The sequence below is a fragment of the Crocodylus siamensis genome, chromosome 12 (assembly GCF_052110815.1).
Source record: "Crocodylus siamensis isolate JL-2025a chromosome 12, ASM5211081v1, whole genome shotgun sequence".
NCBI classification, from domain to species: Eukaryota; Metazoa; Chordata; order Crocodylia; family Crocodylidae; genus Crocodylus; species Crocodylus siamensis.
This window is the reverse complement of record NC_143406.1, coordinates 27,074,292-27,087,799: the sequence shown is the minus strand read 5'-3', so window position 1 is coordinate 27,087,799 and position 13,508 is coordinate 27,074,292.

Sequence of the window (13,508 nt, the reverse complement as noted above, 5' to 3'; positions counted from 1 at the left end):
GCGCTGCTGGCTTCATAGCCCTGGCAGGAGCTGGGTTGCGCATGCGCACTGTGTAGCGGGCGGGCGGGGTCGCCGGCCGAAGCCGCCTCCGTCCTGCGGGCTGCTGGGTACCGCATTTTCTTGTGTGGGGGACGCTCATTTACCGCAGCGTTTTGCTTTCCAAGGCTGAGCGCGCCCCTCAGCACCGCGGCTGGATCCTGCCGGCGGCGCCTGCCTGGCTGTGCGGGTGGGGCGGAGGCCACGCGCTTCCTCTGCACTGCAGCCGTTTCCCTTCTCGTGGGCTCTCGCCCGGCTCAAGCAGCGCTTCTCAGCCCGCGGTCATGACCCGAAAGTGGGTGGGAAGAATATATCTGAATGAAAGGGCCTCGAACAAACTTCAAATGGATTCTCCTTTAAAGGAGAGAAAGGGGGACGGGCGGGTTTCCTCTCGCAGGCAGGCCGCAGAGGTCGCCCTGCAAGGGGCTGTGGCCGCGGGAGGAGGGCGGTCAGGTGCGAGTGACACATGCATGTGCACAACCACAACCCCCTGCCCCTGTGGAAGATGAAGTTTTGTTCCTAGCTAGGAGAACAACTGCAATCCTTGAATCCTCCTCTGCCTGAAGAAGGGTGCTTGGACCTGAAAGCTTGTGAAGAAGCTTTAGGTTGGCCACGGGAGTCAAGGACAGTAAGAAGTCCTTCTTTAGCTATGTAGGCAGTAGAAGAAAAACAAATGGAAGTGCGGGACCCCTGTTTAACACCTTGGGGCACCTGGTAACTCAGGTTTAGGAAAAAATAACTGAATACCCACTTTGCTTCGGTATTTCACCAGACCAAGGGAAAACATAAGTGAGGTAAGGCTCATAGGGGGCATGCTGGATTGACAGCCTCCCCACTGTGGATGCTGAGCAGGTGCAATACCACCTAGAAAAGCTAGACATTTATAAGTCAGCAGGACTGGATGAGCTTCATCTGAGAGTGCTGAAGGAGCTGGCTGAGGTCATCGCGGAGCCCCTGGCAAAGCTCTTTCAGAGTTCCTGGTGCACAGGGGAGATCCCAGAGGATTGGAACAGGGCCTACATTGTGCCCATCTTGAAGAAGGGGAAGAGGGAGGACCTGGGCAACTATAGGGCAATTAGCTTAATCTCCATCCCAGGGAAAATCCTGGAAAAGCACATTAAAGAATCTATGTGTGATACACTTGCAGAAGGTAAGATTCTGAATGACAGTCAGCATGGACTTGTTGCGGGTAGGTCTTGTCTAACCAATCTCATCTTCTATGGCCAGGTCTCTCGCCACCTGGACAAGGGAGAGGAGGTTGACATTATATACCTGGACTTCCAAAAGGCTTTTGATCTAGTATCCCACAATATCCTTGTGGGAAGACTGAAAGATTGTGGGCTCAGCTGCTCAGTGGTTCAGTGGGTGGGAAACAGGCTACAGGGTAGGACCCAGAGAGTTCTCATTAATGGATCTGTGTCATCCTGGCGTGAAGTGGCCAGTGATGTCCCTCAGGGGTCCATGCTTGGTCCAGTGCTTTTCAACATCTTTATCAATGATTTGGATGGGGGAGTGAAAAGCTCGCTGGCCAAGTTTGTGGATGACACCAAGTTATAGGGCAGTGTGGTCATGTCCAAAGATAGGCTGCAGATACAGGTGAACCTGGACAAGATCAAGAGTTAGGCAGACCAGAACCAGATGAAGTTTAACACTTCTAAGTGTAAGGTGCTCCATCTGGAGGCAGATAACCCTCAACATACATACAGGCTCGAAGGTAACGGCCTGACCTGCACCACGGCTGAAAGGGACCTAGAGGTAATGATTGACCGTTGCATGAATACAAGCCGTCAGGCAAGGCAGTGGTCAGCAGGGCAAACAGCGTGCATCAACCAATGCATTTTGTATAAAAATAAGGAAGTGATACTCCTGCTGTACTCAGCACTGGTGAGACAGTTGGAATATTGCATCCAGTTCTGAGCACCGCACTTCAATAAGGACATGGAAAAACTTGAGAGGGTCCAGAAAAGAGACACCCGTATGACACAGCAAGCCATACAAGGAAAGGCTGGGGGACATGGGCCTCTTTAGCCTAAAGAAGAGAAGATTGAGAAGGGACTTGATAGTGGCTTACTGCTACATCAGAGGAGTGCATCAGGACCTCAGTGAACAACTGTTCACTAGGGCACCCCCAGGGAAGACCAGGACCAGTGGATACAAAATCCTGGAAGGCCGCTTCAGGTTTAATACCAGGAAAAACTTCACAGTCAGGGTGTCCAGACTGTGGAATAAATTCCCTCCAGAGGTGGTGCAGTCACCTACCCTGGAGATTTTCAAGAGGTGACTGGACAGTTACCTTGCTGGGGTCACCTAACCCATTGTCTTCCTGCCTAGAGCAGGGGGGGGACTGGACCCGATGATCTACAAGGTCCCTTCCAGCCACTAACAATCTATGAAAGAAAAAAATGTTTTTTTGCTATTTAGTTGGTTTAATAAAATATATCACAAGAGTTTTGTCTGCTTCTTAAACCAACAGGGCTATAAGCTATATCCCTCAGATGCATGTGACAGCCAGGCAGCATGAGAGCAGCTCCTGCAGCTCCCTGCAGAGAAGTCTATACAGTGGGCAAGGGGGCACAGGTAATGATGTTTGGGGGGTATGTTCCCCTCAGGTCTGTGCACCCACAGTGGGTATGGGGCTGCAGCCTGGCTGCCTTGGCACAGGCAGGACCCACTGCATAAGGGCAAAGCAGGGCAGTAAGACTCCACTGAGGAGTGAACAGTGTGAGGAGTAGCAGGCGAACAGACAGGAGGATTATGCTGCCTTCACTTCCTCCCACTACCAGCATCTCATGTCAGGCTACAGCTCTACCCCACCACCATGGCCCAGCTGCCACTGCCACTTGCCTCAGGCCACAGCTGCACCCCAGAGGGGAGGTGGGGTAGCAGTTAGCACGGGAGCCTTAGTGGAGTGGTGGCAGCAGCCAGGCTATGGCAGTAGGGTAAAGCTGTGGCCCAGTGCATGAGTGGCTGGTGGCAGGAGGAGTTGAGGGCAGCATGGCCTCTACCCTCCCCCACATCTGTTACTCTTTGCACTGCTGGCAGCAAGGCTGGCATGGGGTCCTGCCAGCAGCAGCAGCAGCAGTGATGGTAGCAACAAGTCCCACAACCTAGCTCTGCCATCCCACACTGGGTTCCACCTGCTGGGCTGTGGAGGTGGCTCCTGAATATGCAGGTCTGGCCAGGCTGCAGCCCCATGCTCAATGTTGGCACAAAAATTGGGGGCTGGCACGTACCCCCCCATACCTCACCCCACACATCCATCCCCTGCCTTACACACTGAGGGGCTGAGGCCTAGGAACAGCAGGTCAGGAGAGAGGGGCACCAGCAGGTCTGGAGGATGGGACTGAGGGCACTGGCAAGGCCAGGAGGCTGTTTTCTATTTAAACTATTTACTAGGTCAGGACTGGCCATCAACATTTACAAATGGATCCTGGTACAAAAAAGTTTGAGAACCACTGCACTAACTCATGGGTTAGCAATTTTGCTTTCTGTTAGCTACCCCTGGTTTCTCTTCCACTGTTTCACAGACCCACAGACTGGTCTTGGCTCTTTTAAAATCCTAGAGCTGTCCATGGAATCCAGTCTTCAGCAGCAGCTACAGTTTCAGCTTTTGGCTGAGCAGCTAAGAGCTGCTAACAGTTCAGCTGTGAAAGGGTTAAGCCTGTTGGAAAAGGAGGGCGAGCCAGCTGAAATATTAGGTACATCCCTGCTGTATGGAAAAAAACCCTGGAAAAATATTTTTTTTCTTCTTCATTCTGCCTTTCCAAAAAGATGCGTGTCTTATTTGGGCTGTATAGCGTATGAGAAGATCCAGTGCTTATATAGCAGAAAAATAAACTACAACTTGAATGGGAACTAAAATATCAGCACAAAAGAGCTCCTTATACAACATCTCATCCTAGCTTTGTTTGCTAAGTGCCTGCCCAAGTAGAAAGATTGTACAGCATTTCCAGAAAATGGTTCCAGCTCTGCCACACCTTGAGAAGAATGGAGTTCCAGAGCTGAGGGGCAACTGCTGAAGATGACCTCCCATGCACGTTTTCGCCAAGTGGATTCAGCATGTTTGTGATACTTGCAGGAGGCTGCTCTTGGCTGACCTTAAGGATTGTGATGGGGCATAAGGAAGAAGGCAATCAGCGCTGCTGCATCACAGTTTGGGTATTCCTGGCTCTCCCCTCAATTTGGCTGATGTCAGAATTAGCAAAAGAACATCACAATTCTTTTTCTTGACAGCTTTTACATTTGCAGAGTGTCTCCATGGACTTACTCTGTGTGAGTTTTAATTACGCTAAGCATACCTGGAAACAAATGAGTAATGTTCCATATAAAGACTGCTAAGGGGTTTGGCAATATTGATTGCTGAGGAGTCTCAGTGCAATATAGTGCAGCAAATTCACAATGAAACCTTGGAAGAATTTTCCTAACTCTGCTTGTTTCTGTAGATTTATTTTTTTCCTGTCTGGTTAACTTTTATTATATTTTAGGTAGTTCATGGAAAAGCAGATGCATCAAACAATAATGAACTGCAATACGTTTAGCTGGATAGTAAGGGGAAAAAAGATGGGAACAGAGGAAATTGTTACAGTAGAAGTAAATCCATCATGTGTTGACCACTGCTTATTGTACTCATTTTAGTCATCTGTCTTGCCTCCATTTTGTTATATCTATATGTTGTCTCCTGACATACTTACATTGTAAATGTTCTGTGGCAGAACCGTCTTCATTATATATTATACAGCATCTAGTAAAAGAGGTCTTTATTCTTAAAATCATAGAAAAGTGTATTTGGAAGAGATCTCAGGAAGTCACCTAGAGTTCAGCCCCCTGCTCATAGCAGAATAATCCCTGTCTAACCTATTCTAGTCTGTCTGACCTGATTTGAAAATTTCCAAGGATGGAGATTCCACAAGCAATTTGAGTAGTCCATTCCAATCTTGAACCAGCCTCAGTGTGGAAGTTCTTCCTAATAGCCATCCTAAATTTCCCTCTCTAATTTGAGACCATTGCTTCTAGTCCTCTCCCCTACAGTCACAGAAACAGTCTTCATCCTTTTTATAACCACCCTTCAGGTATTTGAAGACTATTATCTTATCATCTCTTAATCTTTTCTAGACTAAATAATTCTAGTGCTTTCAGCCTTTCCTCTTAAGTCATGTTTTCCAGACCTCTAATCATTTTTGTTGTTCTCCACTAGACTCTTTCTAATCTGTACACATCTTTCTTGAAGCCCAAAACTGGATGCAGTATTCCTGGTGCCTAATGAGTGCCAAAAGGATCACTTACCCTGATTTGCAAATGCTCATATTAATATAATGCAGTATGCTATTGACTTTCTTTGCAATAAGAGCACACTATTGGCTCATGTTCTGTTTATGGTCTACACTCAGATCCTTTTCTGCAGTACTGCAGCCTAGCCAGTCATTCCTCAGTCTGTATTTCTGTGTGCAGTTGTTCTGTCCCAAGTGCAAGACTTGTATTTGTCCTTGTTGAATTTCATCTAATTTATTTTGTGCCATTTTGTAGTTTATCCAGGTCATTCTGAACCCTAGCCCTACCTTCCAAAGAGTCCACAACTCCACCCAACTTGGCGTCACCTGTAAATTTGCTAAGTGTGCACTCTATCTCATCATCCAAATCATTAGCAAAGATATTAAACAATACTGAATTCAGGACAGACCCCTGAAGAATGCCACTTGGTAACTGGCCAACTAGACATTTAGCCGTTGATGACTACTCATTCAGTAGAGTGATCCAACCAGTTCCATATCCACCTTACAATCCTTTCATCTAGCTTGTGTTTTCTTAGCTAGTTCATTTCTCTAAGTAATATAATAATCTGCTTTAAAATACCTCAATTTTCTCAGCTCATTATACTAGAATAGGGACAAATTATTTTTCCCTTTACAACTTTTGTCTTGACAGCATTACTACCATTTTCCAGAATATCCCAGACCAGAATCTTGAAGCACTCTATAAGAATCCTCTCATAAGGAAACTGTTATTATTGTAACATTTATTTGTATTATATTATTCAAGAATGTTTTTCATTAAGTATCTAGGTCCATCTCTGATTTGGAATCTTAATTTCAGAGAAAGAAAAAATGCCACGTTTGAAACTTATGTTCAGAGATCCTGGTTTTCCCTGATAAAAAAATTCACAAATTCTCTGATAAACACCCCAAAATCTGTGATTAAAATGAAAAGCCCCCCACACCCTCCTTGGCCCTGTTGGTGCCCTTCACTCTCCACCACAGCCCCCCAACCCTGCTGGTGCCCCTTGCCCCCCACCCACAGCTCCCGCTCCCCCAGCCCTGCTGGAGGGGGGTGCCCAGCTGCCACGGGTACGAGGCCATGGACCCAGGTCTGCAGCCGCCTGCCTCTGGCAGGAGGCAGCAGCTGCTGTAGAGTGGAGCCCAGCTCCCCCCTGCTGCAGCCTGGGGGAGAGGTGAGGGGCTGCTCTCTGCTGTGGCTACACTCCCAGCAGGCAGGGGGACCTGCCACCTGTGTGCAGGGCAGGGGCCCCACGCTGCCTAATGCGGACTCCCACACTGCTGCCCTCCCAATGGTCCCCCAGCCGGGTGTGTGCAACTGGCGCTGCAGGGAACAGCAGGGCCACACAAGAAGCAGCCTGCTGCTGAGAGCTTTGCACTGCCCTAGCTAGGCATTCCCTTCCTTTGTGGCTGCAGCAGGGGCAGGAACATGGGGTTGCGTGCAGGGGACACAGGCAGTGCAGAGCTCCCCGCAACAAGCAGCTTTCTGCGCTGCCCACTGTTCCCTGCAGTGCTGGGTTGAACATGCTGGGCTGTGGAGGCCCTGGGGGAGGGCAGCAGGGTGGAGAGCACAAGCCTGAAGTGGGCAGCACACAGCTCCTGCCCAGTGCAGAGCTCTGGGGGGTGCAGGTCCCTCCTGGGAGCGTGCACAACAGTGGGGAACCGGCCCTACCCCTCCACCCCGTTCTGGATGGGTCACCCCCTCCTACTTCCCGCAGGGGCCCTGCAGCCGCACACTGTGGTGGCTCCAAGCCCCAGCCACTGCCCGGTTGAGCAACAGTCCCAGCCCTGCTCAACTCTTCCCTCCCTCCCTATGGGGGGCCTCAATCCCACCCCCCACCAACTTACCTGCTGGAGCTGCTCTCCAGGCTGCCTGGGGCCATGCACACTGCGCCCCCTGCCTGACTGCCCTCCTCCCGCTTCTTCCCAGTCTCCAGCAAGCTGGACTTCTGCCCGCCTGCAGAGGGCTCCCAGCAAAACTCTAAAATCCACAGGTTTCTCTGGCAAAATGAGAAGTCTGCAGTTTACCCCGTTTTCCCATGGAAAACAGAAAACCCAGATCCCTGCTTATGTCTATAAGGGTCTACATTGCCAGGGCAAGGCAATCCGTTATTGTTTTTTAAGTATTACTTTAAATCTGACAATGTTCCTTTAAGGGTCACACTATTCCAGAGCAATCCAGAATCGATTGTAGGAGTCCGGAAGCCAAGTTCTGTTCTGACCATGAATCTCCCATGCTGTCCTCTCCAATAATTACATATGAGCCCTTTCCCCTGACTTCACCCGGGCTTTAGTCAGGTTTCACGTTCATGTTCTTCAAACAGCTACATTAAAACTTGAAAATTAGGGCTGACAAATGATTTAAAAAAATTAGTCACAATTAATTGTGAGATTAAAAAAAAAGATGTAATCAATCACAATTTTGATGGCAGTTAAATAAGTCAGCACCCCCCACCCAACAGCCTAGAGCCTGAGCACCCTGTAGCTCCTTCCACGCCAGCACCAACAGCACACAGCCCAGCCCCAACCATGGCTTGCTCTCTGCCCGCTCCAGTCTTGTGTTGGCTGGAGCAGACTAGGCCCTTCTTGCTGCTGCCAGGCCCTTCCTGCTGCAGTCGCCTGGAGCCCACACCTGGGCTGCTCTGTGGCTTCTCTGCACTGCCACCACTACCCTGCTGGGCAGCTCGGAGGGAACAGTGACACTGGCAGAGAGGAGCTGCAGGGCAGCCTGGGTGTGGGCTCCAGATGACTGCAGCAAAAAGGGCCCAGCAACAGTGAGGGGAAGGGGCTAATTTTCCCTCTTGCCAAGCAGCAGCTTCTATCCAGCTGCCAACGCTGTTTGCCACTGCTCAGTGTGGGCAGGTGAGTCTGGAGCAGGTGTGGGGTGGGCTGGGGTCAGGGTTGTTCGCATGTGTTCTTGTTGGTTTGCTCCACTGGGCTGTGTCCAGAGGGCGTGTTACAGACAGGCTGTATTCTGCCCACCTCTGGTCAAAATGGATGTGTGCAATGAACACTCATTACAAAAATTAACACGTCAACTTGTTTTGTGTTAATTGCATATGTTAACTGTGATTAACTGACAGCCCTATCAAAAATCTTTGATGCTATCCTTTGAATTTAAGCAAGTACCCAAGATAATCCACCCAGTACCAAAATAATCTCCTTGCAATCTTTTGTTCCATAACATTCTTCTTGCCTCTCAGCTGATGGGCCCCAGCATGAGATACCTGCTACGGTATGTAAGAATTTTAATGTACAACTTGCTTCCTATTTACCTAATTCAACAAATAACAACACTGCAGGGAAAAACAAGTTCCTTATCAAGTACTACATTTATTCAGGGTGCTGATGTGAACTACTGTCTGATGAATCATATTAGATACAGACAAATGAAAGGAAACTTGTGCATATAAGTAGCATCACAAACTGGCCAGCAATCTAATTTAGCTGGGCTTTATGATACACTGAACAGCAGAATGATGTCAAAGGCCTTATTTATCTGACCCACTGACAGTAGAATACTTTCAGCATCAGAGGCACTTCAACTCCTTTGTAGAACAAATTGCACTAATAAAAAACCATGTTCAGTAGCATGTCAGTATTTCAGGGCTAGGAATTTCTCAGATTTTATCGCAAGTGGCTGAAACAATATGGAATGCAGGGTTGTCCATGCTTACCTGTCTAGCTATGCTATGTTCAGCTGCCCTACCACAGATCTCTCAGTTACAGTTCATTTTCATAATGCAGGCAAAGCTGAAAAAGCAAGGTGGCCACTTGGAAGGGAGAGAAGGACTTCCACAAATCTGTTCCTAGAGTTGTTTCCTCAGAAAATTCCTTCAAGGACAGTTTTTTCAACATGTTAAACTTGAGTTTACTCATAAAATTATAAGGCTTCAGGAATCTCCTAGCTCTCCTAAAGGATTGAAAGGACACTGAGATGAACAAATTAATGTTAATAGATTTGTTCTAATTCCGTTGCCAATTGGAAAAGAACTTGTTCAGGTTGTAGAAGAGAAACTCATTTAAAATGTAAACACTCATTACTGAAAGCTGTTTAACTTCCATTTCAAGGATGTTCTGACATGAGGCCTGGCACACCAGTAAAGATTCTTTTGATACTTTCATGACAAAGATCTGTAAGAGGAAGACACAAGCCAAAAGGTGAGTCACTGAATCAAAAGAAGAATGCAAAATGGACCAACCCTCATTATGCTGCTGGGAAGAACAAAGTGGCCTGTGCTTAGATGTCAGATTTTGAATCACGTGGAGTCACTGAGTTGTAACTAAAATCAGGCAGGCTTTGCATAGTCTCTAGAATATTAGGTCCTGCCTAAATTTTACCCCTTCGGATTTTTTTTGGTATGAAATAAACTGCCTTATTTGAGAAGATCAGAACTGCTGGCTGTTTTGGGGAGGTAACTGTCGCTGAAAAATTCAAGATTAACTTACCCAAGGCAGCCCAAGAGACAGGGTGAGTATGAGAATGTGGCCAAAAGCAGGCAAGGGGGCTCATCTCCAAATGACTGAAAAAGCTGCTGGCTGTGACCTGTGTGGACATGGAGGAACTAAGGCTCTGGAAAATGCCAGACTGGTGCAAGTCGGGTATGTCCCAATTGCTTCACATTTTGTAACATCTGCTTTGGGTTGCTCAAGAGTTGTCGGTCTTTAACTTAGATTATAGGCAAAATTTGAGACTCTTAATGATTTAACGGGGCTTCATCTCTACATATAAGACATCACCAAAGGGAGCAACATCATTTTTTTCAGGCATTAATTATAGTATTTGGCCACTTGAGGTCACTCCTCGTCTCATACAGAAGTCAACCAGGCTGAAGGTCCTGTTAGCAGCTCCTACGGAACAGAATAAACATGAGCAGGAAGAGCAGAAAAGGTGCCATGACTGAAGCAGTCAGCAGTAGGGCCAAACAGGCGAGGACATAGGAGTGAGGATATGAGCCCGCAGTAAGTGTACCTTGTTATCTCTGGCATACTCGCAGTAGTGACTAGAGACCACCATGGAATCAGGGCTGTACAAACTCACAGGAACTTTATACTCTAAGGGCCATCAAATCCATACCCCTCCATTCACAGGCATCCTTTTGTTCAAGGGAGTTGATGAGCACGTCTGTTCCAGTCCCTCTCACATACCAGTCAAAAAGCACCCTTTAAAAAACCTACAGCATGTTCTAGGGAAAAAGAAGGGCAAATATGGGCAACGTTAACATTATCACCACTGCAATGATAAAGAATGTTAGGTTAAAGAATTTGTTAGAATTTGTCTCTAGCGCTGGCCAATGCCCTGTGCTTCAGAAAAAAGTGTACGAAAAATCCTTCTCCTTTACAAAGCAAACTCCTCCTCTCCCGCTAAACTAAAAAAAAAAATCATCACAAGAAGCCAAACAATGCAATCATTAGTGGTGATGGGGAATCCTGTGCTCCTACTGGTGGCCAGCAGAGGCTCTAAAAGACAATCCTGGCCTGAAGGGCTTACAGTTAATAGACAAGACAGATGCAGGAAGGATTATTGTCCCCATTTTAGAAAGAGGGAATGGAGAGATTAAGCATCTGCCCAGCATCCCAACAGGAGTCTGTGGCAGAGCTGCAGACTGGACCTAGCTCTCACTAGTCCTAGCCCAACCAGTGTAACTGAGAGAGATGGGCTGGTACAAAACTGCCCAGTTATACCTGTTCAGGCCAGTGTCACAATCACAAGTCCATTCTTCCTCTTATGCATGCACATTCCTGCTGCCCTTAGTGTTTGTTTTACCCTCTCTACCCCAGCTACTGGGCTTCTACTCAAGTTATAGCCAATACTTTTAAGTTTTGTAGTTTGTCCAGTGGAAAAAGGCCCTGGCCCTCATTTCCCATCTGCATTAATACATCTCCCATAGGGGCATCTATGTATCTATGAGGAAACTATGAGCCACTCAACTACATAGGAGACTTATGTCCTTACAGTTCATTTTAACATAGATTCTAGGTCAATGAAAGGGTCCTAGAAAACAGATGGTAATAGGCCCTGGTCAATCACTGACCAAACATCTATTTAGCTACTCCAGCAAATCACTGACGTTTTTATTTGCCTGGTCATCCTAGATCTCTGAGGGGAGCAGACAATATCAGAGTTAAGGGAGAAGAGGGAATATCAGCTAAACAATGGTATTGTTTATGGGGGCAGCATTTGATATCAGGCACTTACTACCCTTTCCTAGCCTGAAAGCCTGGCCTGACTGCAGAGGGGCACTTCTCCCTTGAATGATGCAGCGGCACCATTCTATCACATTCTCGCTCTCATTCCTCTGCAGGGCTGACTCACCACTTTGCAGTATGCAGAGGATGTCTGAATTGTTGGGTAACAGGCACACAATCTGCTACATGAGAAAGCACTACTTACAAGCCCACATTCACACCCTCAGAATTGGGCAATCCAGCTCCTTGTGCTTTTCTGGACTCAGGACACCTTGGTTCAATTAAGTCAGCCCCTAGTGGGTAGGGTCAGGTCTCTGATGTAGTACATTGCTTGAAGTGAAGGAAAGACTGAATGATCCATGATGTTCTTAATGATCTGAATCACTAGTGACATCTGCTGACATGACACACAAAGGATGTGAATAGCTCATTCCTGCCTGGGAATCATAAACAACAGAACCAGGGCCAACAGTGGAACTCTGCAGGCCAGAAATAAGTTCAGAGCCACTCTATGACTGTTGTTTAATTTAACAATGCACCTTCTGCTTGTAGATACGTTACCTCAGCTAGCATTCATTTGATATGTGCACTGTCCATACAAGCAGATGCTTTGCTTGGTGGTCCATTAGGTGTAGACCACAATATTGGTTACATGATCACAGCTGCATTTTGTTATGTAGGAGTGAGGCCTGTGAGAGATTCTAAAGCCAAGTATCCTGGGCCTGTAGCTTGCCATGTGGCTCATTTCCCTTATAGACATTTGAGATAGTAATGGTAGGTGCTGATAGTAACCATGTTGTGTACAGCTTGCTACTATTCTTTCAAGTTGTTGAGAGAAGCCTGACAATAGGTTTTTCTGGAAGAATGTAATAGATTTTGCATGTACATTCCCTGACTACAGTCTGGCCCTTCTCCAGCTCTATGTGATTTGCATAATCTCTCCCTAACAGAGCTGAAGCATGTTTATTTTTAGAAAATACAAATTTAAGTGCTTTGCTTTCAGGAAACTGCTAAAAAATTTTGCTTTGTTTACAGCTATGCATTGAGTGACATCCTGTGCAGAAGTGTTAAGACACTATTTAATACAGTCTCATACCTAGAAATGTATATTCTAGTTTCTAGACCTGTTTAACACCATTTGCCCAGCAGCAGAACCATTTTCTTGCTTGAGCTGATCAAGAACCACTCATTTTATTTAGCGAATCATTCCTCCTTATGCAATGTGGCACAGCAGGTAGTACCCCACGCTTCTAGACATTAACTTTTTTTTGTGCACAGAACACAATGAATCACCCCCAGGAAGGTTGACACATGTATGAAGCTTCAACTGCTAGTAGAAGCTACTCATTTTAATATGTGAAATGAACAAAAGACACCAATTGTAAAACATTATTAGGGGCACCAACCCCTGAACACACATTTAAGAGAGGTATCCAGTCAGTTAGCTGAAACCGAATAAACATCAGCTTTTTGGCAATAAAAAGAGGAACCCATTAAGCAGTTACTGACAAAACTATAAACTTGCACTAAATTAAGAGCCGTTAAAAAGCACCACACCAGCCACCTATATGGAGACTGTCATTCAGATGTAGTGCATCTCAGTTTAAACCCTTTACACACAAGATGACTATTCCATTACGCCTTGTACCACAGTCACCTTATTATTTCTAAGTTAGTCCCAATGCAGCAGCCTTTCCCCCCCCAATAGCTGGTTCAGAAACCACAAATATCCTTGCTGTTGAATAGGCTGCATGCAGCACGCATTGGCTCAGGACAGTTCACAAAGGGTATTTGACATGTTAGATTATACACAAATGTCTCCGGCAGGATCAGCTGTGCCAGAATGTGTCCCAGAACAGCCAATCCAATAGGTAGGCAGAGACCAGCAGCACCTAAGGCCATTGTCTTACAGGATCAGGCTCCTGCTACTCAGAGCCTGATCCTGACAGAATGCCAGGTGCGTGGCCCCAACCTCACAGGTAATCTGCAGAGAATTCCAGGACATCTTGCACT